Raw genomic sequence first — 24,338 nt, forward strand, 5'->3', positions numbered from 1 at the left:
ATTGGCTAATGAAAATGGTACTCGGATTCGGATAGAGAAAAGTTGATTTTTTGCAAGTGACTGGATTCAGATATCTGCCAAATCCAGATATGCATCGGATTAGTAGCGAAACTAAAAACCAAATCCGAATTTGATTATTAATTGGATTCAAATTTGATTATTAATTGAATTCAATTTGACTTACTGAATCCAACTAATTTGAGTTAGATTCAGTCAGATATCAGATAAAATCATATCCATTGGCATCCCTACATACACACACAATTACAGATCTACAATGTCATGTCTCATCTGTTGGACGACCATTTGAAAATAGGGATTGAATAGGGATGGCAGTGGACAGGGGTGAGGGCGGGGGACAAGGTGTCCATCCCGGCTCCGTCTCAAAATCCTGCCCTCCATCCCCGCACGGGTTTTGATTTTAACCTTCATCTCTGCCTCCATTCCCGTTTCATGTCCTCCATCCCTGGTCCAAACGGGGCAAGGCGGGCCGGAGCCCCATTTTCCCTCGGTCCACTGCTATCCCTAAAGAAGGATCAGGGATGGAGCGAGGCGGGGATCGGAGGCAGGGCGGGATAAAGCATAAGTCCATCCCCGCACGGGTTTTGATTTTAACCTCCATCCACATTTCATGTCCTCCATCCTCGGTCCAAACGGGGCGTGGGGCGAGGGCCCGTTTCCCCGGGCCACTGCCATCCTTAAGATTGAAGTATGTCACATTAATATACGTTGGTCCTGCTTGTACTGGCACGGTATCTGACTTTTGAGGAGTGGGACTGGCTATATATTTGGGTCTAACTTGACATTACAGTTAAGTTTTGGATCTGGTTATGATCCGAGTCCCGTGGTATTGTATCAGTGAAAATCGGTAAAGCTAAACGTGAAAAAGGTAAATGACATAGGGTTGGGTCCCACTCTAACCAAAACCAAATCACAAAAATCTGTCTACAGATTCTCACATATCCGAGTGGACCTGACCATGTTTGTTTCAAATCCGACTCAGATTCAAATGAGTACTACTTGAACATGGCAATATGGGTCGGATCTGGTTAAGACCAAGGCCCGAAACTCCATCCTATTTACTTTCTTGTTTCCAAAATCCAAACTCAACTTTTTTTTTTTCCAAGCAAACTTACAGGTGCAATAAATAATAAATGGTCATAATGAGCTACTTGGCAGCATATATAAGGCATAAATGGAAAGTATGAGCATATGAGGAGTCCTCCCTCACTAATAGGGATGGCAGTGGACTGGGTGAAAATGGCCCCCCTGCCTAGTCTGGTTTGGATCAGGGATGGAGGACATAAAATGGAGATGGAGGTTAAAATCAAAACCTGTGCGGGGATGGACCTACGCTTTCTCTCGCCCTGCCTGATCACCATTAGTAAAATAACTAAAATACTTTTAGGGATGGCAGTGGACCGAGGAGAAACGGGGCCCTGCCCCACCTTGCCCTGTTTGGACCGGGGATGAAGGCAAGGATGGAGGTTAAAATCAAAACCAGTACCAGGATGAAGGTGAGAATGGAGAGCAGAATTTTGTGATGGGGAGGGGGTGGAGACCTTGTCCCCCACCTCGGCCGCAGCCCACTGCCATCCCTACTCAGCAAAGCTTATTATTTATCAACCCCTTTCTATATTCGGCACACAAAAGACAACAAAATGTGATGAAAAATAATCTCATATCGAACAGAGAAGAGGAAGATGGAGGAAGGAGTGGTTATAAAAGTAGCTTGATGGTATCTTCTTAATGATACTTACCTGGGCGTCGGCGATCAAGAAGGCCGATGACCTACGGAGGCGGCCTCCATTGCACTTGGGAGGAGCGTCTTTCTACCATCTCCCCATTTGGGAGAGTGGACGTCATAATTTGTTGCATTGGGGGACCGAGTTCGCGCGACCCCTACCAATCTCTAAAATTTAGATTTTTTTTTTGGCTTCAAGCTTTTCTTGATTTTGCATCATGACCATTGTCAAAGTTTCTAACTTTCTATATTACACTTTTTCCTGAATGATGATTTCTTGTTTTATAGTTTCAAAATAGGATTTTGTATGGCTGTGGCGAAGAGGGGAGGGGGGTCTAAGGTATTGTTTAGAGTACGGATGGCTGTGGATCGGGGCAGTGGCGGGGACAAGGTCTTCACCCTGCCCTGTCTCAAATTTCTGCCCTTCATCCCTGCACGGGTTTTGATTTTAACCACCATCCGCCTCCATCCCCATTTCATGTCATCCATCCCCGGTTCAAAGGGGGCGAGACGAGGTGGGGCCCGATTTCTCCCCTGTCCACTTCCATCCCTAAAGGTATTTTAGTTATTTTACTAATGGAGATCGAGGATCGGGGCTGGGGCGGAGAAAAGCGTTAGTCCATCCCCGCCTCCATCCCCGTACTGGTTTTGATTTAAACCTCTATCCCTGCCTCCATCCCCATTTCATATCCTCCATCCCCGGTCCAAACGAGCCCCCGGTTTACTGCCATCCCTAGTTTAGAGTGACCATGGTGATGGTGGTGGATAAATTGCCATGTTTTAAAAATGGCAGTCATTTTTAAAATTATCAAAATTGATATTAACGTTTGTATTTTTATACTTTTTCTGTACATGCTGATAATTTCTCAGCATTTTCCCCCTCATAGATACTGATTTTGTGACGTTGTGGCCACACATAACCACTTTTTTCTTCATGATTTGGAACACTGGAAAAACCAGAAGAGGACTTTTTTTTTAAAGGCAAGCTGGGGCAAATTATACAACATACCATTGGGTTTTGAACCTGCAACGTCCCAACACAAGGTGACGTACCCTAGCAGCTCAAATTTCACTTAAAAGTTTAACCAATTGTTAGTAACAAAATGCAACATTTATACCCTAGTAAAAAAAAACAAAAGTTTAAAGTAACAAAGGTCATTTGTAGAATTTTGGACTTTTAAGTAGGGGGTGCACACGAATCGGGTTGGATCTGATCTTTGATCTGAATCTGTCACTTTAGTTTTGGAAATGGATCGTCAAAGTAAGATCCAAAAGTGTTTTTGGATTTACACATTGGATTGTTTTTTGAACTCGAATCATATTCAGACCTATGTTCCATGGCAGATCTATGCCCATATTTAGACATAGTTTGATGCCTTTGCACATTTCACATGTAAGAACCTTGATTTAGTTCTCTGCCAGATCCAATATCGCCGTATATATTTGAGATCTAAATTAGATATTACATCATCAGATCTTATCCAGATTCCGATTCAGATCCAAATCAACTTCAGAAAATCTGGATTTGGATTAGGCAGGATCCAGCCCATATCTCACATTCTAGTGTTGGTTCTATCAATGCTTTTACGTGCCAACGTATTACTGCTCAAATGAGCATATATAGAGGCGAAAGCTTAAAAAACAGTAATTTTTCTGCTGTGAATATTTTAAATTATAATTTTTGAGTTTTTATATGGAAAATTTTGACAGAAACCAACAAGCTAAAAAAAACAATTGAATAAATATATCACAAATATTCATTTAAACGATAGTCAACAGTATTGCTGATATTTTCAAAGGCAGATGTTATACAAGGAAAAACACAATATTTTCAATATCATCTATTTTGAGAATATATATTTTGTTATCATGATATCAACAGGATAAAAATATTTGCTAGACTTTTTATATCGTTGAAATTTTATTTATATGCTTACATGTTTTTTTATATATCTCTATATTTTTTAAGAGAAATGCTAGTATACATGAGGTCAGATTTGGTTTAGATGACTATGATTTAAATTCTAAACAACAAAGGCTGCATAATCAGATAGAATTGCGATGTATTCATCTACATCATATATTCATGTAAATAATCATATCAAGATATTTTCAAAATATTGCAATATACGCCTTTGAGAGGCCCCCACCAATTCCTTAATTCTTGAAATTTTTTGTGATATTTTTTGTGATTGTCGTGATTTTTTTGGTCGTTGATCAACCAGCAATGATCATAATCTTAATTTGAATTTGAATTATTTGTTATATCAATAACTCTATGTATTGACCAGTGCAAATGAGTTGAGCTTCTGCTTTTTGTACATTTGTTCTGTTCAAGATCCTTGGGCCCCACAAGTGCCAATCCCTAAATTCGTTGTCAATGGGTTTGATTTGCTTGAATACCCTATCCGAACCCGACTATAAATATCTAGGTATATGAGCATAAAAATATGGGTCAATTCGAACTCAAACCAACCTATGGATCGGGTTTGGGCTATGATATTTCTTTGCCAAATATATGACCCAAGTGTTTTGTTATGTACTTTTCCTGTGAAAAAATGTATATTCTAAATATGCTTCAAATTATGTGGGTTGGATTCCACATTATATTTTCTCAACCCGAACACAAGTGCTTGTTATTTGCACAAGTTTGGGTGCGCCCTGATGGTTCAGATACCGAATCCATTGAACCTCTCTCTCTCTCTCTCTCTCTCTCTCTCTCTCTCTCTCTCTCTCTCTCTCTCTCTCTCTCTCTCTCTCTCTCTCTCTCTCTCTTCCACATTTTATTTTCTCGACCCGAAATAACCCGAACATAAGTGCTTGTTATTTGCACAAGTTTGGGTGCACCCTGATGGTTCAGATACCGAATCCATTGAAGCTCTCTCTCTCTCTCTCTCTCTCTCTCTCTCTCTCTCTCTCTCTCTCTCTTCCACATTTTATTTTCTCGACCCGAAATAACCCGAACACAAGTGCTTGTTATTTGCACAAGTTTGGGTGCACCCTGATGGTTCAGATACCGAATCCATTGAAGCTCTCTCTCTCTCTCTCTCTCTCTCTCTCTCTCTCTCTCTCTCTCTCTCTCTCTCTCTCTCTACAATTACATTAATATAAAGCACGCCCAGGCCTTCCACCTTTTCTCTTTTGTTTGTCATTGATCGATATGACACCACAATGGTTCTTGGTAGGGGTGTCAATGGGTGGGGTTTGACTCGGGCCCGACCCGTACCATACCCTATAGAGTCAGGGTTTGGTGATAAACATGAAGGTTCAATTACAATATGGGTCAAACCCAAAGGGTCCCATTAATATATGGAGGGTATGGTTTGTCAAATTTCATACCAAACCCGAGCCCGACCCAAGTTCTGACTAAGATCCGCAATTTTTCAATGTAAAAACCATAAAACATATTATTTTACCAGGTCTTGTTCATGAAATCCTTATAGTATCTGGGTATAGTTTCTTTTATAGTGAGTATAATTTGACCTGGGTCCGGACCCAATACCATCATCTCAAATCAGGTCAGGGTTTGGTTCCACCTGGATCTGAACCAAACCCGACCAGTTGACACTTCTTGGTGCTTCTCTTGGCCATACACTCTTGGAATAATTTTTTTCTTTTTATCACATGCACTATTTAGCTTTGCTTTTTTAGTTCCTTTATTTTGCAAAAGACTGCCAAATTCACTTGGGCACATGGTATTGTATTGATTTTTTTTCTTTATTTTTTATCCCTTCCCCAACTTTCGTTCAAAGACTACAAAATTTTAGGCTGGCATGAATATTCCCAATGTGAGCTCAAATCCCATAGATTTAGGGATGAAAATGAGTTGGATCCAGGATGGGGGTTTGGAATTTTTAGCTGCCCCGGATCCGACTTCCCTATGTATTTGGCTGTTCCACATCCGGACTGTTTGCATCCCTACATAGATCGTGATCTAGTTCATGAACTCTATCTCCTAATAATACAAACCTTCCAAGTATCACATAATGCTGCATAAAATACAATATGGGTTGTAACCATGGTGATAAAAGTTTAAAATGGGAAATTAATGGCCCACAATTTCACATGAAAAATTAAAAAACTAAAAAAATTCTCACATTTTTCATCAGCAAAAACAATTAAGTTAAAATATTAACAAAAATGTTTTTGAAAGGGAAAAATATGAAATATAAAATATAAAATATAAAATATAAAATAACCCATAACTATCCCCAAGAAACAACCAATATAGTTAGAAACTTATCATGATATTTTTGTTAAAATAACAATATCATGGTATTTTGAAAATATCATAATATTTTGGCTGTTTAACACTGCGATCAAAATAACATTTTTTTTTGTGATATTTTCAAAAATCACCAATATTTGTCACTGGACACACGGAGTATTAATGCTCCTAAACATGGAAGTCCCTTCATTACATTATAGCATTAGTCTAAGGAAGTGAACAAAAGAAAGATTAATGCCCTTGATCACTTTGGATTTTTAACCCGAAGATACCGCACCTGGCACGAAGACCTGGTCGTGCTGGCTCAGCCTGCCATACCTACTGTCGTCATGCCGGTGGCATAAAACTCCGAGGCTAGGACCCCTGCCCACAAGGCCTCCGCTATGCATTGGCTCGCGCAGAGGGGCGACGCCCATGGGAATCGATCCTTGACTGCCCGTCTAGCAGCCAAGGCCCCACCTCACTACGCCAACCCCCCTTGCGGCGCCCCTAAACGCTTGTGGAAGAAAAAATTTACAACTGAAGTTTATGAGAATTCTAATGAAGTTGAAACAGATCTTGGAATTTTGATAGTATAAAACTGGACAGCCATATCTGGGTCCACATTGCTAGATCAGTGGGGTACTTTTTGTTAATACAAAACTTGCCAAAAAATGCACTAGTGAGCCAACCAATTATAAAATATGTATAATTATGAGTTGGTTGCACCAAATGCTTGAAAGTAAAGAATTTCAATCATGTTATCTTGTCATATAATTGCTTTGCCACTAAGAGTTTTTTTTTTTTCCTTTTGATCGTTTTTTGTTTTTATCTATTCAGTTTATGTATGGAGCTGTCAATGGTCCACAGCCTAAATTTTTTAAGCCAAACCTGCTTGACACTGCATTAGGATCAGTGTAGCTGTTTGGTTCTATCTGAGAAACCAAGTAGGTCTCATAGCCAGCTTAACCTGGTCCACATTAGGATCTGAGCAGGGTCTGGTTTAACTTTACATTATAGTTAGGGGTGTCAACGGGTCGGGTTTACTAGGATCCGACCCAAATCCTATAGGGTCCCGGTTATGGTGATAAATAGTAAGACTTGATTAACACCCGGGTCTGGACCCAAAGGTCTGATTAAAACATGGACCTAGGTATAGTTTATAAAATTTTATACCAGACCCAGACCCGACCAGAGTTCCAGTTAATACCCATAATTTTTTAATGTAAAAATGATAGAAAAATTATGATTTTACTGGGTCTGGGTCTGGTTCATGTAGTTCTTATGGGGTCCAAGTATGTTTTTTCTTATAGTGGACCCAATTAGACCTGGGTCCAGACCTGATATGATACCCGAAAACCAGGTCCAAAACTGGTATCACCTGGGTCTGAACCAAACCCGAGTCGTTGACATGGCTAATTATAGTCTTGACCTGGAATGGAGCTCGTTGGAACCAACCCATTACAAACCCAAACTCTGCATGCTTGCATATTGCAAATGACTGGCCTTTCCAAAGAAAATTGCTCATGGTGTTTTAACAATGTTGTGTGGTTCAATTTAGAGCCTTGGACTGGAGCATGTATCTTTTGAAGATATACTATAAGCTGGATCTACTCGATCTTCAGTTGGATTATGAATATAGCTAGGGTCCGATGCTGAATGCACTAGCAGCCTAAGTCTATGGTCAAAACCTTTCCTCAAAAACATAAATTTTCCCTCAGAAAAAGAAAATTTGTGGTCAAAACCCAAAATCCTCTGAGGTAGAAATCATTTCATGTATTGTGATCAATCTCAATGTAGTAGCTGCAAGTGGGTCGGTTCGGTTCTACTACTTTCATAAGACTTGAAAAGTTAGACCCGAACCCAACCATATAAATTAGGTTGGATAGGGCATTAATTTTAGACCCATATATGTAATTAGGTTAAGGTATTTATCTGCTCGGGTATATATCGGGTCAAGTTGTTAAATGAACCAGGTTGGATTTTGTGTACACCACAACAAAGCAGTGGATTAGCGACGACCTCATTCCGTCGCTAACCGGCTTAGCGACGAAGAGGGGACATACAACTTACGTCGTGAATTTTTCGACACTAACTGGCGACGAAATAAATTCGTTGCCAGTTCCGTCGCTAATTGTGACAGAATAACGAACGACAGATTCCGTCGCAAATCTGCCAGAACTAAACGACGACCTCGGCTTGGCGACAAATTTACATCCGTCGCTAAATTATATGTATAGCGACAAATATATCCGTCGCGGACAAGAAAATAAAAAAAAAAAAAAAAAAAAAATTTATTTGAAAATTAAATATCGAGAACGCTACAATTTATATTTCCCGTACAATTTATATTTCCTGTAAATAAAAAACAAAGTACACATACAATTTCATATAAAAGGAATCTACAACAATTAATCGTTCCACTTTAAAATTAACAAGTTTAATTATTTACAATTCAACAATTACAATTTCGAAAAAAAAAAAAAACAGAACTTCTTCAACACATTAATCTAATCATCGCCAAGATTTTGTGTGTCTTCTTGTTCATTTCCTTGATCTGTCCCTTCAGCTCCGCTACGCTGATTATCGTTAGCAACCTACACAAGAAAAGAACAATCAATATTGATAAACAAAATATATTGAAATAAATTATACACTATATCTGATTCTATCATGTGCTCATATGTGTTCTAAGGCAGTAAAAAAACTTTATATGTGATTTTATCATGCTCATATGTGCTCTGAGGCAGGCAAAAAACTCTATATGTGATTCTATCATGAATGATATGCGTTCTAAAGCAGTAAAAAACTCTATATGTAATTATATCATGCTCATATGTGTTCTAAGACAGCTAGAAAAACTCTATATGTGATTCTATCATGCTCATATGTGCTCTAAGGCAGGCAAAAAGCTATATATGTGATTTAATCATGCTCATATGTGTTCTAAGGCAGTCAAAAAATTGAATGTGTGATTATAGCATGCTCATATGTGTTCTAAGGCAGTCAGAAAAACTCTATGTGTGATTCTATCATGCTCATATGTGCTCTAAGGTAGGCAAAGCAAAAAACTTTATATGTGATTCTATTATGAATGATATGTGTTATAAGGCAGTAAAAAAACTCTATATGTGATCCTAGCATGCTCATATATGTTTTAAGGCAGTCAAAAAACTGAATGTGTGATTATAGCATGCTCATATGTGTTCAAAGGCAGTAAAAAAACTAAATACGTGATTATAGCATGCTCATATGTGTTCTAAAGCAGTCAAAAAAACTTTATATGTGATTCTATCATGCTCATATGTGCTCTAAGGCAGACAAAAAACTTTATATGTGATTATAGCATGCTCATGTGTGCTCTAAGGCAGGCAAAAAACTCTATATGTGATTCTACTATGCTCATATATGCTCTAGGGCAGGCGAAAAGTTATATATGTGATTCGATCATGCTCATATGTGTTCTAAGGCAGTCAAAAAACTGAATATGTGATTATAGCATGCTCATATGTGTTCTAAGGCAGTCAGAAAAACTCTATATGTGATTCTATTATGCTCATATATGCTCTAAGGCATATGAAACTTTCATACCTGAGAGGGATCTACAATCGAAGTTCTCATGTTCAGCAAAAAATTGTTGAACTCAGCTCGGAGAACGTCGGCGACGGTTTCATGGAAGTAGTCACGCATTATGTCCTTAACGATCTAGCGTACATCTTCACCGGAAAGAATAGGCTGCTGTTTGGAGTTTATGTCGGCAGAAGAAGTCTGTGAGCCGTAACTGGAAGAAGCAATAACAGGTGAAGTGTTCATATTACTCCCAAACCCGAACACACGACCTTTTTTGGGTTCACCTGTTGTAGTCACCCATGCTGCAAGATCAAATGATGGATGCTGAGTAGCGTCATCGTCATATCGCTCTACCATCTGTTGCTCATATGCCTCCTACAAAATAATGTTTAAAGTATGCATTAATGATAACATTATGATAACTTACATATTGCAATGATTATTAATAGAATAAATACATATCGTTGTCGTTCTCGCCATCTTTGATATGAAGTCTCCCGTGGTCTTCCGTTTATGTGTTTCAACAAACACATCCTTATATGGTACAATGCCTCCTTTTTCTGCTTCCTGCGAAGTTAAATGATAAAAGATTTAGTTAACAAGTTTGCAACAATACTTATAAAATTAACATTATATATTAATGAGTTACAATTTTCTTCAGATGGCTCCCAAATGTCTTAGATCCATCTGTGTGTAGATGAGCTTCTAACATTTTTGCTCGATTTTGTGCGGCCTTTGCAGAGCAATTTTGAAATGCATCTCCCGCCCACTTATCGCACATTCCATCCAAATAATCTCTCCTGACAGTAATAGGGTCATGGCCCTTCCACTATAGTGGATCATCTATTTCGCCAGATATTTTTTTTGCTGCAGTCTTCATATTGTGCAGCATGTCTGCAAATCGATTGACAATCACCTTCTGCCACACCTTCCTTGCATCATTTTCCTCCACCATAGTTGCGAAGCGACTCGAAGCCTACAAATATTTTCAGAAAGTTAGTAGACATAACTAAATTTTTTTTAAATAGGAAACACATTAACTATGAGAAATAATTGAATATCGTGAATAAGGACCACAATCTATCTATCACCTCTTTTGGATACTCTTTCCATTGAGCGACTGGTCCTGGTAGATGTTGAAGAAGCGAATTCCTAATCTCGCATACTACTTTTTGTGGCTCAAACCTTATGCTGCACATGAATTGGTACACAGTAAATATCAATATAAAATATTTATAAGATATGCAATAATTGAAAACGAAATACTTACGATCGATTATCAATATACACTATTCGAATGAGTCTTCTTGTGCCAGACTGAGAAGACTCTGCTTCCTGTGTTGGCTTCTGACTTGTGTGATCAACTCATGTAGGTGGGTCGTGTATAGGCGAAACATCATCTGTAAAAAAATACGTTAGAAATTCTCCGAATGCGTATTTCAACTAATCAAGCATCCAATTAGTTAAATGATATACCTATCACAGGAGCCCGTGAAGATGAAGGTTGAGCTTGGCTACTACTGGATGAACGACTACTGTAACCTCCACGAACCATATTCTAACAAATAACATATGTCATACAATACATTCAAATAATTTGCATCAAGTATTACAATACATTCAAATCATTTGCATCAAACATTGCAATACATTCAAATGATTCGCAACAAGTATTACAATAATTCAAATCATTCACATTAAGTACAATACAACTCATTCATTTACATCAAGTATCATAATACATTTAAGTCATTCGCATCAAATCCATATACGGATTATCGTGCACCACATTCACCCGTGCATCAAAATTGTTTCTAAATTCTTCCCCATGAAACGTTCAATTCTGATAATCACTCACAAAACTCTTCCTGTATAGGTGATGTCTAACACCATGAGGTTGTACAAATTGACTATTCTTACAAATCTTGCAGGGACACCTAATCCGACCTGTGGGATCCACTGTACTGAAACTTACTGTTGCAAATTCAATAAAACTTTCAACACCATCCATATATTCATGCGATAACTCATTGTCCACTATCCTACAATACATTCATTCACGGTTTGCAGTCATTTTCTTATGATGTTACGAATAATAACCTAACCAATTAAAAGAGAAACATCAGAATGCTATGATGAAGAAAATATCAAATTTATCATGCAATATATGATGTCATACAATAACAAAAATTATGATTCATGCATTAATAACTTAATATTTTCATGTGCAAACTATTAATGACACAATACAATCATTTGAAGCATGCTTTCATTATACAATTTCACATGAAAGTCATAATCAAATTGAAAGTAACTACATGCAAGCATGAATACAATTACATCAAACATTGCAATACATCGTAATCATTCATATCAAACAAATGGCAAACATGTACCAGCAGCAAACACACTTCAATATTTCACTAACTACTACCATGCCTAGCATGGAATCTGTACTCCAAAAATAAGAACGCTTCCATATTCATACATTAAAATCATGTTCAGCATGATCTCCGAACTCCAACAAAGCAACCCTAAATATCAACAACTAAGTGAGTGTGTGAACAATAAAGTGTTACATCTAATAAATTAAATAACATGTGACACGCTTGCATCACTTACTCACCACGGGTATTTACCCGATTTGCATTGTTTTTGTCACTTACTTACCACGGGTGGCTGAGCACAAGCGAGTTCCGTTGAGAAATCTACAAAAAAACAATGTTTTAAAATGAATTCACCAAAAAAAAACCCGAGGCAAATGAAAACATTATTTTTCCGTTGAGAAACCTGCAGGAACACAGGGGGTCGACCCTATGCCGGAACAGCAGAGAGTCGACCCCCTGTCGTTCCGGCAGGGGGTCGACCCCGGCAGGGGGTTAACCCCCTACCTTTTCGGCATGGGTTTAACCCCCTGCCGGAACAGGCAAAGGGTCGACTCTCTGCCTGATCAGGCAGGGAGGCGACCCTCTGCTGTTCCGACAGGGGGTCGACTCACTGGCGGAAAGGCTGGTGGTCGACCCCCTGCCCGAACAGGGGGTCAGTTAACCCCCTATGTTCCGTAAGGGGATTAACCCCCTATGTTCCGTAAGGGGGTCGACCCCCTGCCGGAACAACAGGGGAGTCGACCCCTTGCCGGAACAACCTTTTTTTTTCATGGTGACTTCATTTTAAAACTGTGCTTTTTTCAGATTTTTCAACGGAACCAGCTCGTGGTCAACCACCTGTGGTAAGTAAGTGACAAAAACAATGCAAATCGGGTAAATACCCGTGGTAAGTAAGTGATGCAAGCGTATCACATGTTATTTAATTTATTAGATGTAACACTTTATTGTTCACACACTCACTTAGTTGTTGATATTTAGGGTTGCTTTATTGGAGTTCGGAGATCATGCTGAGCATGATTTTAATGTATGAATATTGAAGTGTTCTTATTTTTTTAGTATGGAGTCCATGCTAAGTATGGTAATAGTTAGTGAGATATTGAAGTGTGTTTGCTATAGGTACATGTTTGCCATTTGTTTGATATGAATGATTACGATGTATTGCAATGTTTGATGTAATTGTATCCATGCTTGCATGTAGTTACTTTCAATTTGATTATGACTTCCATGTGAAATTGTATAATGAATGCATGTTTCAAATGATTGTATCGTGTCATTAATAGTTTGCACATGAAAATATTAAGTTATCAATGCATGCATCAAAATTCTTGTTATTGCATGACATCATATATTGCATGATAAATTTGATATTTTCTTCATCGTAGCATTCTGATTGTTCTCTTTTAATTCGTTAGGCTATTATTCGTAACATCATAAGAAAATGACTGCAAATCATGAATGGATGTACCGTAGGATAGTGGACAATGAGTTATCGCATGAATGTATGGATGGTGTTGACAGTTTTATAGATTTTGCAACGGCAAGTGTCAGTACAATGGATCCCACAGGTCAGATTATGTGTCCCTGCAAGATTTGTAAGAATAATCGATTTGTAGAACCTCATAGCGTTAGACATCACCTATACAGGAAGGGTTTTGTGAGTGATTATCAGAACTGGATGTTTCATGGAGAAGAATTTAGAAACAATTTTGATGCACGGGTGAATGTGGTGCATGATAATCCATATATGGATTTGATATTTGATACTGCAGAAATAGAACTGGGTTCTGCTATAAGTTCTAGTGATGTAAGAATTGTCGTAGATGAAGAATCACCAAACAATGCAGCTGGTAGATTTTATGATTTACTTAGAGATGCTGATGAGCCACTTTGGAACGGTTGCGAAAGTCACACTATCTTGTCTGCAGTTCTTCAACTACTGAATTTGAAGTTCGAGTATAATTTGAGTCAATCATGTTTTGACTGTTTGTGCATGATTGTGAAGAGTATGTTGCCCAAAGATGATAAATTGCCACAAAATTTCTATCATGCGAAAGTTATGGTCAACGCTCTAGGTATGAGTTACAAAAAGATTGATGTTTGTCCAAATCACTGCATATTGTATTTCAAGGAGCAAGAAAACAATATATCATGTCCGTCATATAGGCATCCTCGGTTCAAGCCAAAGACAAGAGGCAATGGTAGCACGAGATCAAAGAAAGTTTCATACAAGTCGCTTCGCTACTTTCCTATCACTCTTAGATTGCAGTGATTGTATATGTCTTAAAGGACAGCTAAACACATGAGATAGCATGCAAATAAAGTTTGACACAATGAAAACAAGATCACGCATCTTGTTGATGTTGAAGCTTGGATGCACTTTGATCATACTCATCAGAACTTCGCAATGGAAGTGTGAAATGTTAGACTCGGTCTATGTACAGATGGATTTAATCCATTTGGGGGTAGATCAACTTCATACTCATGCTGGCCAATATTTGTAACTTCATACAACCTTCCACCAAGCTTGTGTATGAAATGTCCAAATCTTTTCTTGTCTCTGTTGATCCCTGGTCTGACCTCTCCTGGCCAAAATCTTGATGTATATTTAAGGCCATTGATTGATGAACTAAAAGTACTGTGGGATGATGGTGTTACCACGTATGATGCCCACCAAAAACAAAATTTCAACATGAAGGTCGTTGTTCTATGGACAATCAGTGACTTTCCTGCATATGATATGCTATATGGTTGGAGCACACATAGGAGGTTGGCATGTTTGTACTGCATGGAGGATTCCAAAGCTTTTAGATTGAGGCATGGAAGGAAGTCTTGCTGGTTTAAGTGTCATCGTTGATTTCTACCCAGCGACCATCCGTTTTGACGACAAAAGAATGCGTTTAAAGCAGACACAACTTAAACGGAAGGTCCATTCTCAAGATTGTCTGGCATAGAGATTCTAAGAAGATTGTGATACTTTTCAGATATATTAACAGATGCCCGCAGTTCTACACCCTTTCAAGGATTTGGGAATGATCACAATTGGACGAACAAATCTATTTTTTGGGAACTACCGTATTGGCCGACCTTATTGATACGACATAATTTGGATGGGATGCATGTGGAGAAAAATGTGTTTGATAATGTGTTCAATACAGTAATGAATGTTAAAGAAAAAACGAAGGATAATCCGAAGGCTCGTATGAATTTAAAATTAATATGTAAAAGACCAGAATTGGAACTCAAAGAGTATAATGGCAAAGTACTGAAACCAAAGGCAAAGTACATGCTCAGACCTGATCAAATAAAACATGTATGTCAATGGTTGAGACAATTGAGATTTTCAGATGGATATGTCTCTAACATTGCTTGAGCTGTGAAGATTGACGATGGACAGTTATATGGGTTGAAGAGCCATGATTGTCATATCTTTATGCAACGATTGATACCCCTAGCATTCCATGATATGTTAGACAAACCTATATGGGGGGTACTGTCTGAGTTGAGCGGATTTTTCAGAACATTGTGTGCATCGGAGGTCGTAGTATCAGATGTAAAGAATCTCGAGGACTCTATCATCACCACAGTTTGTCTGCTAGAAAAGATATTTCTGCCAGCATTTTTCGATGTTATGGAACATTTGATCATACATCTGCCATATGAACTAAGGGTTGGTGGCTCTGTGCAATATCGATGGATGTACCCATTTGAAAGGTATATGTTTTTTTTATATTTGTCTCTTTAATGACAGATATTTAAAATTTGAAATGTATATTTTTGCCAGATGCATGTTCGACCTCAAAAAAAAGGTTCGTAATAAAGCAAGAGTAGAAGGCTCTATTTGTGAGGCATACACTTTAGAAGAGATTTCAAATTTCTCATCTATGTACTTCGAACCTCATATTCCAACACGTTACACATGCCCGCCTCGTAACAATGATGGAGAACAAGTAACTGTAGCTGACAAGCTGTCGATATTTCAACCACTTGGGCATGCATTTGGTAGTTGCCGATCAAGGCTCTTGACAGATCGAGAGCAAGACGCAGCACACATCTATATTCTTTTTAATTGCTCAGTGATCGACCCATACATTGAGTAAGTATATGTAGACACAACACAATTATAAATTCTTTTATGTTTTATATGTGGATACATGGATCGGTAATATAAGTATTTGTGGTTTGCAGACGATTTGATCTGGAGTTACAAAGAGAAGTTTCACATCTCACTGATGCAGAAGTACAAAAAGAACGTGAAACTAAGTTTGTGGAGTGGTTGAAACATTTGGTAAAGAAGCTAACATAAATTTTGTACTTATAAACAACACTAAGTTACTTAATTGATCGTGATCACAATCATTGTTTATGTCTATGCGTAGGACCACCATGGTGATGTTAAAGATCAAGGAATATGTGATTTAGAAAATGGTCTGACCAAAGTTGTGCAATGCTACAATGGGTATATCGTAAATGGTTATCGATTCCATACAAAAGATTATGGTATAAATAAATCAACGATGAATAGTGGTGTGTGTGTCAAGGGTAGCAGCTACGGTGAAAATGAACATGATTACTACGGTGTTATAGAGGAAATAATAGAGTTGACTTACTTAGGCATAAATAACAGGATAACTTTATTCAAGTGCCATTGGTTTGATCCAACTGCAACAAGACTCGACAAAGCTTCAGGCATTGTAGAGGTGAATCATAAATCCAGGTTTGAAACATATGAACCATTCATATTAGCCTCGCAAGCTCAACAAGTTTATTATACTTCATATCCGAGTATAAAAAAGTCAGATAGAAATGAATGGTGGGCAATTTGCATGGTGAAGTCCAAACTATACCCTGAGTATGATCAGTTACAGGAAGATGAGTTAGCTGAAGACATCGATTACTATCAATCAGATGATGTCTATGACTTCGCTTATAGTCACGATGTTGCGCATGATATGCATGTCATATCTTCATTGGCCGATGAAACATTCATAGAGGAATGTGATCCAAATGATGTACCAAGTGGATGGGCAAATAATGAAGAAGAAGAAGAAAAAGAAAAAGAAGAAGAAGAAGAAAGTCAAACAAGTGACGAGGAAGAATTCTCAAGCTAGTGAGTGAGCAAAATCTTGTAATACAAACCTCTATTTAAATGCATTGTAATACTTGATGTAAATGATTTGAATTATTTGAATGTATTGTAATACTTGATGCGAATGAATGAGTTGTATTGTAATATTTGATGTGAATGATTAAAAATTTTATTTGAATGTATTGTAATACTTGAAACGAATTATTTGAATGCATTGTAATACTTGATGTAAATGATTTGAATTATTTGAATATATTGTAATACTTGATACGAATGATTCGAATGCATTGCAATACTTGATGTGAATGATTTGAATTATTTGAATATATTGTAATTTATGCAACGAATGATTTGAATTATTGCAATACTTGATATGAATGATTTGAATTATTTGAATGCATTGTAATACTTTATGTGAATGATTTAAACGCATTGCAATGCTTGATGTGAATTACTTGAATGCATTGCAGTACCTGATATGAATGATTTGAATGTATTGTAATACTTGATGTGAATCATTTGAATGTATTGCAATACTTGATGCGAATGATTTGAATTATTGTAATACTTGATGCGAATGACTTGAATGTATTGCAATACTTGATGCGAATTATTTGAATGTATTGTATGACATATGTTATTTGTTAGAATATGGTTCGTGGAGGTTACAGTGGTCGCTCATCCAGTAGTAGCCAGGCCCAACCTTCATCTTCACGGGCTTCTGTGATAGGTATATCATTTAACTAATTAGATGCTTGATTAATTTAAATGCGTATTCTGAGAAAGTCTAATGTATTTTTTTACAGATGATGTTTCGCCTGTACACGACCCACCTACACCAGTTGATCACACAAGTTATGAGCCAACACATGAAGCAGGGACTTCTCAGTCTCGCACAAGAAGACTCATTCGAATAGTGTATATCGATAATCGACCATAAGTATTTCGTTTTCAATTATTGCATATCTTATAAATATTTTATATTGATATTTACTGGGTACCAATTCATGTGCAGCACGAGGTTTGAGCCACAAGAAGTAGTATGGGAGATTAGGAATTCACTTCTTCAACATCGACCAGGACCGGTGGCTCAATGGAAAGAGTACCCAAAGGAGGTGTTAGACAAATTGTGGTCCTCATTCATGGTATACAGTTGTTTCTCATAGTTAATGTGTTTCATATTTAATTTATTTAAGTAATGTCTACTAACTTTCTGAAAATATTTATAGGCTTCAAATCGCTTCGCAACTACGGTGGAAGAAAATGATGCAAGGAAGGTGTGGCAGAAGGTGGTTGTCAATCGATTTGCAGACATGCTGAACAATATGAAGACTACAGCAAAAAAAGCATCTGGCGTAATAGATGATCCACTACAGTGGAAGGATCATGACCCTATTACTATCAGGAGAGATTATTGGGATGAAATGTGCGATAAGTGGGCGGGAGATGCATTTCGAAATCGCTCTGCGAAGGCTGCACAAAATCGAGCGAAAATGCCCGAAGCCCATCTACACACAGGTTGATCTAAGACATTTGAGAGCCACCTGAAGAAAATGGTAACTCATCAATATATCATATTAATTTTATAAGTATTGTTGCAAACTTGTGAACTAAATCTTTTGTCCTTTAACTTCGCAGGAAGCAGAAAAAGGAGGCATTGTACCATATAAGGATTTGTTTATTGAAACACATAAACGGAAGACCACGAGAGACTTCGTATCAAAGAAGGCGAGAACGACAACGGTATGTATTTATTCTATTAATAATCATTGCAATATGAAAGTTATCATAATGTTATCATTAATCATTAATGCATACTTTAAACATTATTTTGTAGGAGGCATATGAGCAACAGATGGTAGAGCGATATGGCGATGACGCTACTCAGCATCCATCATTCGATCCTGCAGCATGGGTGACTGCAACAGGTGAACCCAAAAAAGGTCGCGTGTTCGGGTTTGGGAGTAATCTGAACACTTCACCAGTTATTGCCTCTTCCAATTACGCCTCGCAGACATCTTCTGTCGACATAAGCTCCAAGCAGCAGCATATTCTTTCTGGTGATGATGTACGTCAGATCATTAAGGATACAATGAATGACTACTTCAATGACACCGTCGCTCCCTTTCTCCAAGATGAGATCAACAATCTTGTGCTGAACAGAGGATCTTCGATTGCAGGTCCCTCTCAGGTATAATCACATATTCAGTTTTTTGTTTGTCTGCCTTAGAACACATATGAGCATAATCGAATCACATATATAACTTTTTACCTGCTTTAGAGCACATATGAGAATGATAGAATCATATATAGAGTTTTTTTCCTGCCTTAGAGCACATATGAGCATGTTATAATCACATATAAAGTTTTTTGCCTGCCTTAGAGCACATATGAGCATGCTATAATCACATATAAAGTTTTTTTGACTGCCTTAGAGCACATATGAGCATGATAGAATCACATATAGAGTTTTTTGCCTGCCTTAGAGCACATATGAGCATGCTATAATCACATATAAAGTTTTTTGCCTGCCTTAGAGCACATATGAGCATGATAGAATCATATATAAAGTATTTTTGACTGCTTTAGAACACATATGAGCATGCTATAATCACATATTCAGTTTTTGACTGCCTGAGAACACATACGAGCATATTATAATCACATATTCAGTTTTTTGACTTCCTGAAAACACATATGAGCATGCCAAAATCACATATAGAATTTTTTTACTGCCTTAGAACATATATCATTCACGATATATTCACATATAAAGTTTTTTGCTTCGTCTGCCTTAGAGCACATATGAGCATGATAGAATCACATATAGAGTTTTTCTGTCTCCCTTAGAACACATGTGAGCATGCTATAATCACATATTTAATTTTTTGACTGCCTTAGCACACATTTAAGCATGATCGAATCACATATATAGTTTTTTGCCTGCCTTAGAGCACATATGAGCATGATAGAATCACATATAAAGTTTTTTATTGCCTTAGAACACATGATAGAATCAGATATAGTGTATAATTTATTTCATTATATTTTGTTTATCAATATTGACTGTCATTTTCTTGTGTAGGCTGCTAGCGATAATCAACGTAGCGGAGCTGAAAGGACAGATAAAGGCAATGAAGAAGAAGACGCACAAAATCTTGGCGATGATTAGAGAACTGTATTAAAGTTCTATTTTTTTTTGTTTCTTAAATGTAATTATTGAATTGTAGTTAATTGAACTTGTTAATTTTAAGGTGAAACGATTAATTGTTGTAGATTCCTTTTATATGGAATTTTTTGTGTGGTTTGTTTTTTATTTACAGGAAATATAAATTGTACCGTTCTCAATATTTAATTTTCAAATATTTTTTTTATTTTTTTTCGTGTTTGTGACGGATTAGCGACGGAACCATCCGTCGCTATGCATATAAATCTAGCGATGGCTTAGCGACGGACATAAATCTGTTGTCAAGCCGAGGTCGCCGTTTAGTACCGGCGGATTGGCGACAGAATATATCGCTCGTTATTCTGTCGCAATTAGCGACGGACCTGGCGACGAATTTATTCTGTCGCCAGTTAGCGTCAAAAAATTTGCGACGTAAGCATGTCGTCGCTAAGCCTGTTAGCGACGGAATGTGGTCGTCGCTAATCCACGGCTTTGTTGTGGTGAATAGGCAGAGGGTTAACCCCCTGCCGAAACAGGCAGGGGGTCGACCCCCTGCCGGAAAATGTGTGTGTGTGTGGGGGGGGGGGGGACCCCCTTAATACCTGTCTCCGGACAACGGGGCCGGCGGACGGTGGGGTCGGCGAACGGCGGAAGTGGCGAGAGCGGGCGAACGGTGGGAGCGGGAGCAGCGAAAGAAGAAAATGAAAAAAGGTCTGGGATTAGGTTTATCGACAATTCGCAACGGCTTAGCGACGGATTAATTTCATCGCTAAGCCGTCGTAAATCAAATTTACGAACATAGTGACGGAATATATTCTATCGCTAAATAGCGACAGAAAATTTTTCGTCGCAAAAGACGTCTCTAAATGGTGCGTCCATTACGATAAAATATTCCCTCACAAAATTCCTCGCTAATTATCGACGGATTTTGCAACGGGATATATTTCGTCGCTATTTTCGTAAATTTCATTGATTATAGCGACTGATGTGTTTCTCTCGTTAATCCGTCGCTAACTAGCGATGGAATTATTCTCTCGCTTATCACATATTTTCTTGTAGACGTATACTAGGTTTGGGTTATGAGCCAGTTCAGGCCATCGTATGTTATAGGTATAGGTATAAATGGGCTCAGACACAAGTCGGATTTGGGCTTGGGTCAGTTCAGGTGCATATTGTAAAGAATCAATTGGGTCAGGTTTAAAAACAGGTCTGGGTCAAGCCGTTAAATGAACCGGATCGGGTTGTGTGTAAACTAGGTTTGGGTTATGAGCCAGTTCTGGCCTTCGTATGTTGTAGGTACAGGTATAAATGGGCTCAGATACAAATTGCATTTGGGGTTGGGTCAGTTCAGGTGCATATTGTAAAGAACCAATTGGGTCAGATTTAAAAACAGGTCCGGGTCTTGAATTTTCGACCCAAAGAACTGATTCACTTTTTAAACGAGTCCAAGTTTTGGACCTGATATGACCCATGAGTCTATTAACATCGGATTGGTTAGGCCTAGTCAGTGTTTTCAGGTTTAGCAGACCCAATCAATGTGATGCAGATGGCTAAGTCATAGAGCAAAAAAGAGAGAGAGAAAGAGAGAGATCAAACCACTATCCATATGTGAAGAGCGATAGCGTAGGTGCTTGAACATTAGGTGTTTGCTATACGTACTTGATGGGTTTTTTTCAGTTTTGAACCCATAAATGTGTTGGGCATGGTCGATTTACAAGCAATCCATACCTGGTTTATGTACTTTCGATGAAGAAAATGATATTTGGAGACTCAAAATTTTATAAAGATTTTTACAATGTTGATTTTCAAATCTTATAAAAACCCACCCATGTGTAGGAATCCAATATTTCAAGAGTTGATTCCTATAAAATCAAGTAAAATTTAAAAATAAAATAAAAAAAACTTGAAAAACTTGAAAAAACTTAAGCACCTAATGTTCAAGCACGTACGTACGTACTCTCTCTCTCTCTCTCTCTCTCTCTCTCTCTCTCTCTCTCTCTCTCTATATATATATATATATATATATATATATATAGCTGCGAAATTGATATGTGCTAAATGATATGTGTTAAATGGGTTTTTCTGCCCTTTTTTCGCAGTTCGGACCCCATAAATGTATTAGGCATGGTCGATTAATGAGGAATCCACACCTGGATCATATGTTTTCAATGAAAAAATTGATATTTGGACCCTAAAAATTTTACAAAGATTTTAGACCACTGTTTTTTTAACCTTATAAAAACCCAGAGAGAGAGAGCAATCTTGACCCCCATCCTTGCCTGACCTGTACCTGATGGGTTTTGTTTCAAAATTTTGACCTTACGGATGTGTTCTGCATGATCAATTCACTAGAAATTGACTCTTGGATCGTGCATTTAGGATGAAAAAAATGATTTTTAGAGCCTAAAATGTTTTAAAAATTTGTACACCGTTGATTTTGATATATAGGAAAATGGGAAGATACCCGACCTGTACCATATGGGGGTTTTTCAAAAAAATTGATGTTTTTTTGAAGTTCTAACCTTACAGATGTGTTTTGCATGCTTGTTTTCATAGGAATCGGGTCTGGATCATTTGATTCATACGCGTGGATAGGTTTTCATAAGGTTCCAAAATTGATGGTCTACAATTTGTTAAGAATTTTGAGGCTCCAAAAACCATTTTTTCATAAAAAATGCATGATCCAAGAGTAGATTCCTATGAAAACAAGCACATAGAATACATCGGTTAGGTTGGATTTTTGAAGAAAAAAAAGTCCATCGGTCAGGTATATTACCATTGCTCATATATATATATATATAGGAAATGGGTCCCTACGGAACCTATTTGGTGGTAAACCGCATGCTAAATGGGTTTTTTTGCGCTTTTTTGCTGCTTTTTATGCAGTTCCAGCCCCATAAATGTGTTGGGCATGGTCGATTTACTAAGATTCCACACCTAGATCGTGTGTTTTTGATGAAAAAATGATGTTTTGAGTCTTGAAATTTTAAAAATATTTTGGACCATTGATATTTTGAACTTTATAAAAACCCACCCATGTGTTGGATTCAAAGGCTTCTAGAGCTGATCCCTTTAAAATCAGGGACATAGATCACATTTGTACAGTCAGAATTTAAAAATAAAATGAAAAAAAAACCCGCAAAACCCATTTAGCATGTAGTTTAGCACCACAAGGGTTTAGCATGGGACTCATTACTCTTTCTATATATATATATATATATATATATATATATATATATATATATATATATATATATATATATATATATATATAAGAGAAACTAGAATATGTAAACTAGTATGAACCAAGATTTTCATAGTTTTTTGTAAATCTAGGCCTGTAGATGCATTCGGCGTGGGCCATTGGATTGCAATAGACTGTTGGACTATGGTCAGATCAAGAAATGTGATTTTGTATGCTTGAATATTTACCAAAATTTTGAGCCATTGATTTTCATGTCTTAAAAGATCCTTCGATTATCTAAAAGTCTGTTTTTATACGGTCAAATTTTAGGAAAAAAAAACATGAAAATCACTATGCATACCAGTTTACATATTTTGCTGGTTTACACATTCGAGTTATGCCCCGACCCGTCGTATACATATAAAGAGAGATGTGTAGCTTTTGGACCATTTATGTCCGTACCCGTCGTAGACCCTTTTAAAAAATGTATTTGCATTTGTTTCATTGCTTAATCTATGGTAACGTTGGAGCCACCACAGCATATTAACTGAGCTTGGTGAATGAAAATTTAAGGTGAGGGAAATAACCGGATCAGATGCAACAAATTGCACACTTGTAATGTGCTACTGCACCTAATCACCCTCCATCATTGCTTGGGCCCCACAACTGACAGACTGTATTTCAAAGATGAGGGTGATCAGGTGCAACAGCACAATAAAGGTGTGCAAACACATTGCACCTTATCCTCCCTCCATGATAACTGGGGCCTTCAGACTTTATACACCCTAGCACTCACCCTAAATTGATCAACTTTATAGGTGGTAGCATAGTTTCCAGGGCTTAATATTGAAGCTGATCAAGTCAACATGAACCAAGGTCTCATTTTCCACATATCTTTTGTTGAGCAGATCAGGTGATCTGCCAAATCACTTTGAGGAAATTGATTTGGCATATGCACAAAGACCATGAGGTCCTTGTGAGATGAATCAATGAA

At 37.7% G+C, this 24,338-nt stretch overlaps 1 pseudogene; it reads left to right on the forward strand.

The window, feature by feature from the left end:
• The first annotated feature begins 1,752 nt into the window (after positions 1–1,752).
• LOC149851389 (U1 spliceosomal RNA) lies at positions 1,753–1,906 on the forward strand (annotated as a pseudogene).
• The last annotated feature ends 22,432 nt before the right edge of the window (positions 1,907–24,338 follow it).

Source organism: Nuphar pumila, chromosome 1 (assembly GCF_984573655.1).
Source record: "Nuphar pumila chromosome 1, dmNupPumi1.hap1.1, whole genome shotgun sequence".
Classification (NCBI taxonomy): Eukaryota; Viridiplantae; Streptophyta; class Magnoliopsida; order Nymphaeales; family Nymphaeaceae; genus Nuphar; species Nuphar pumila.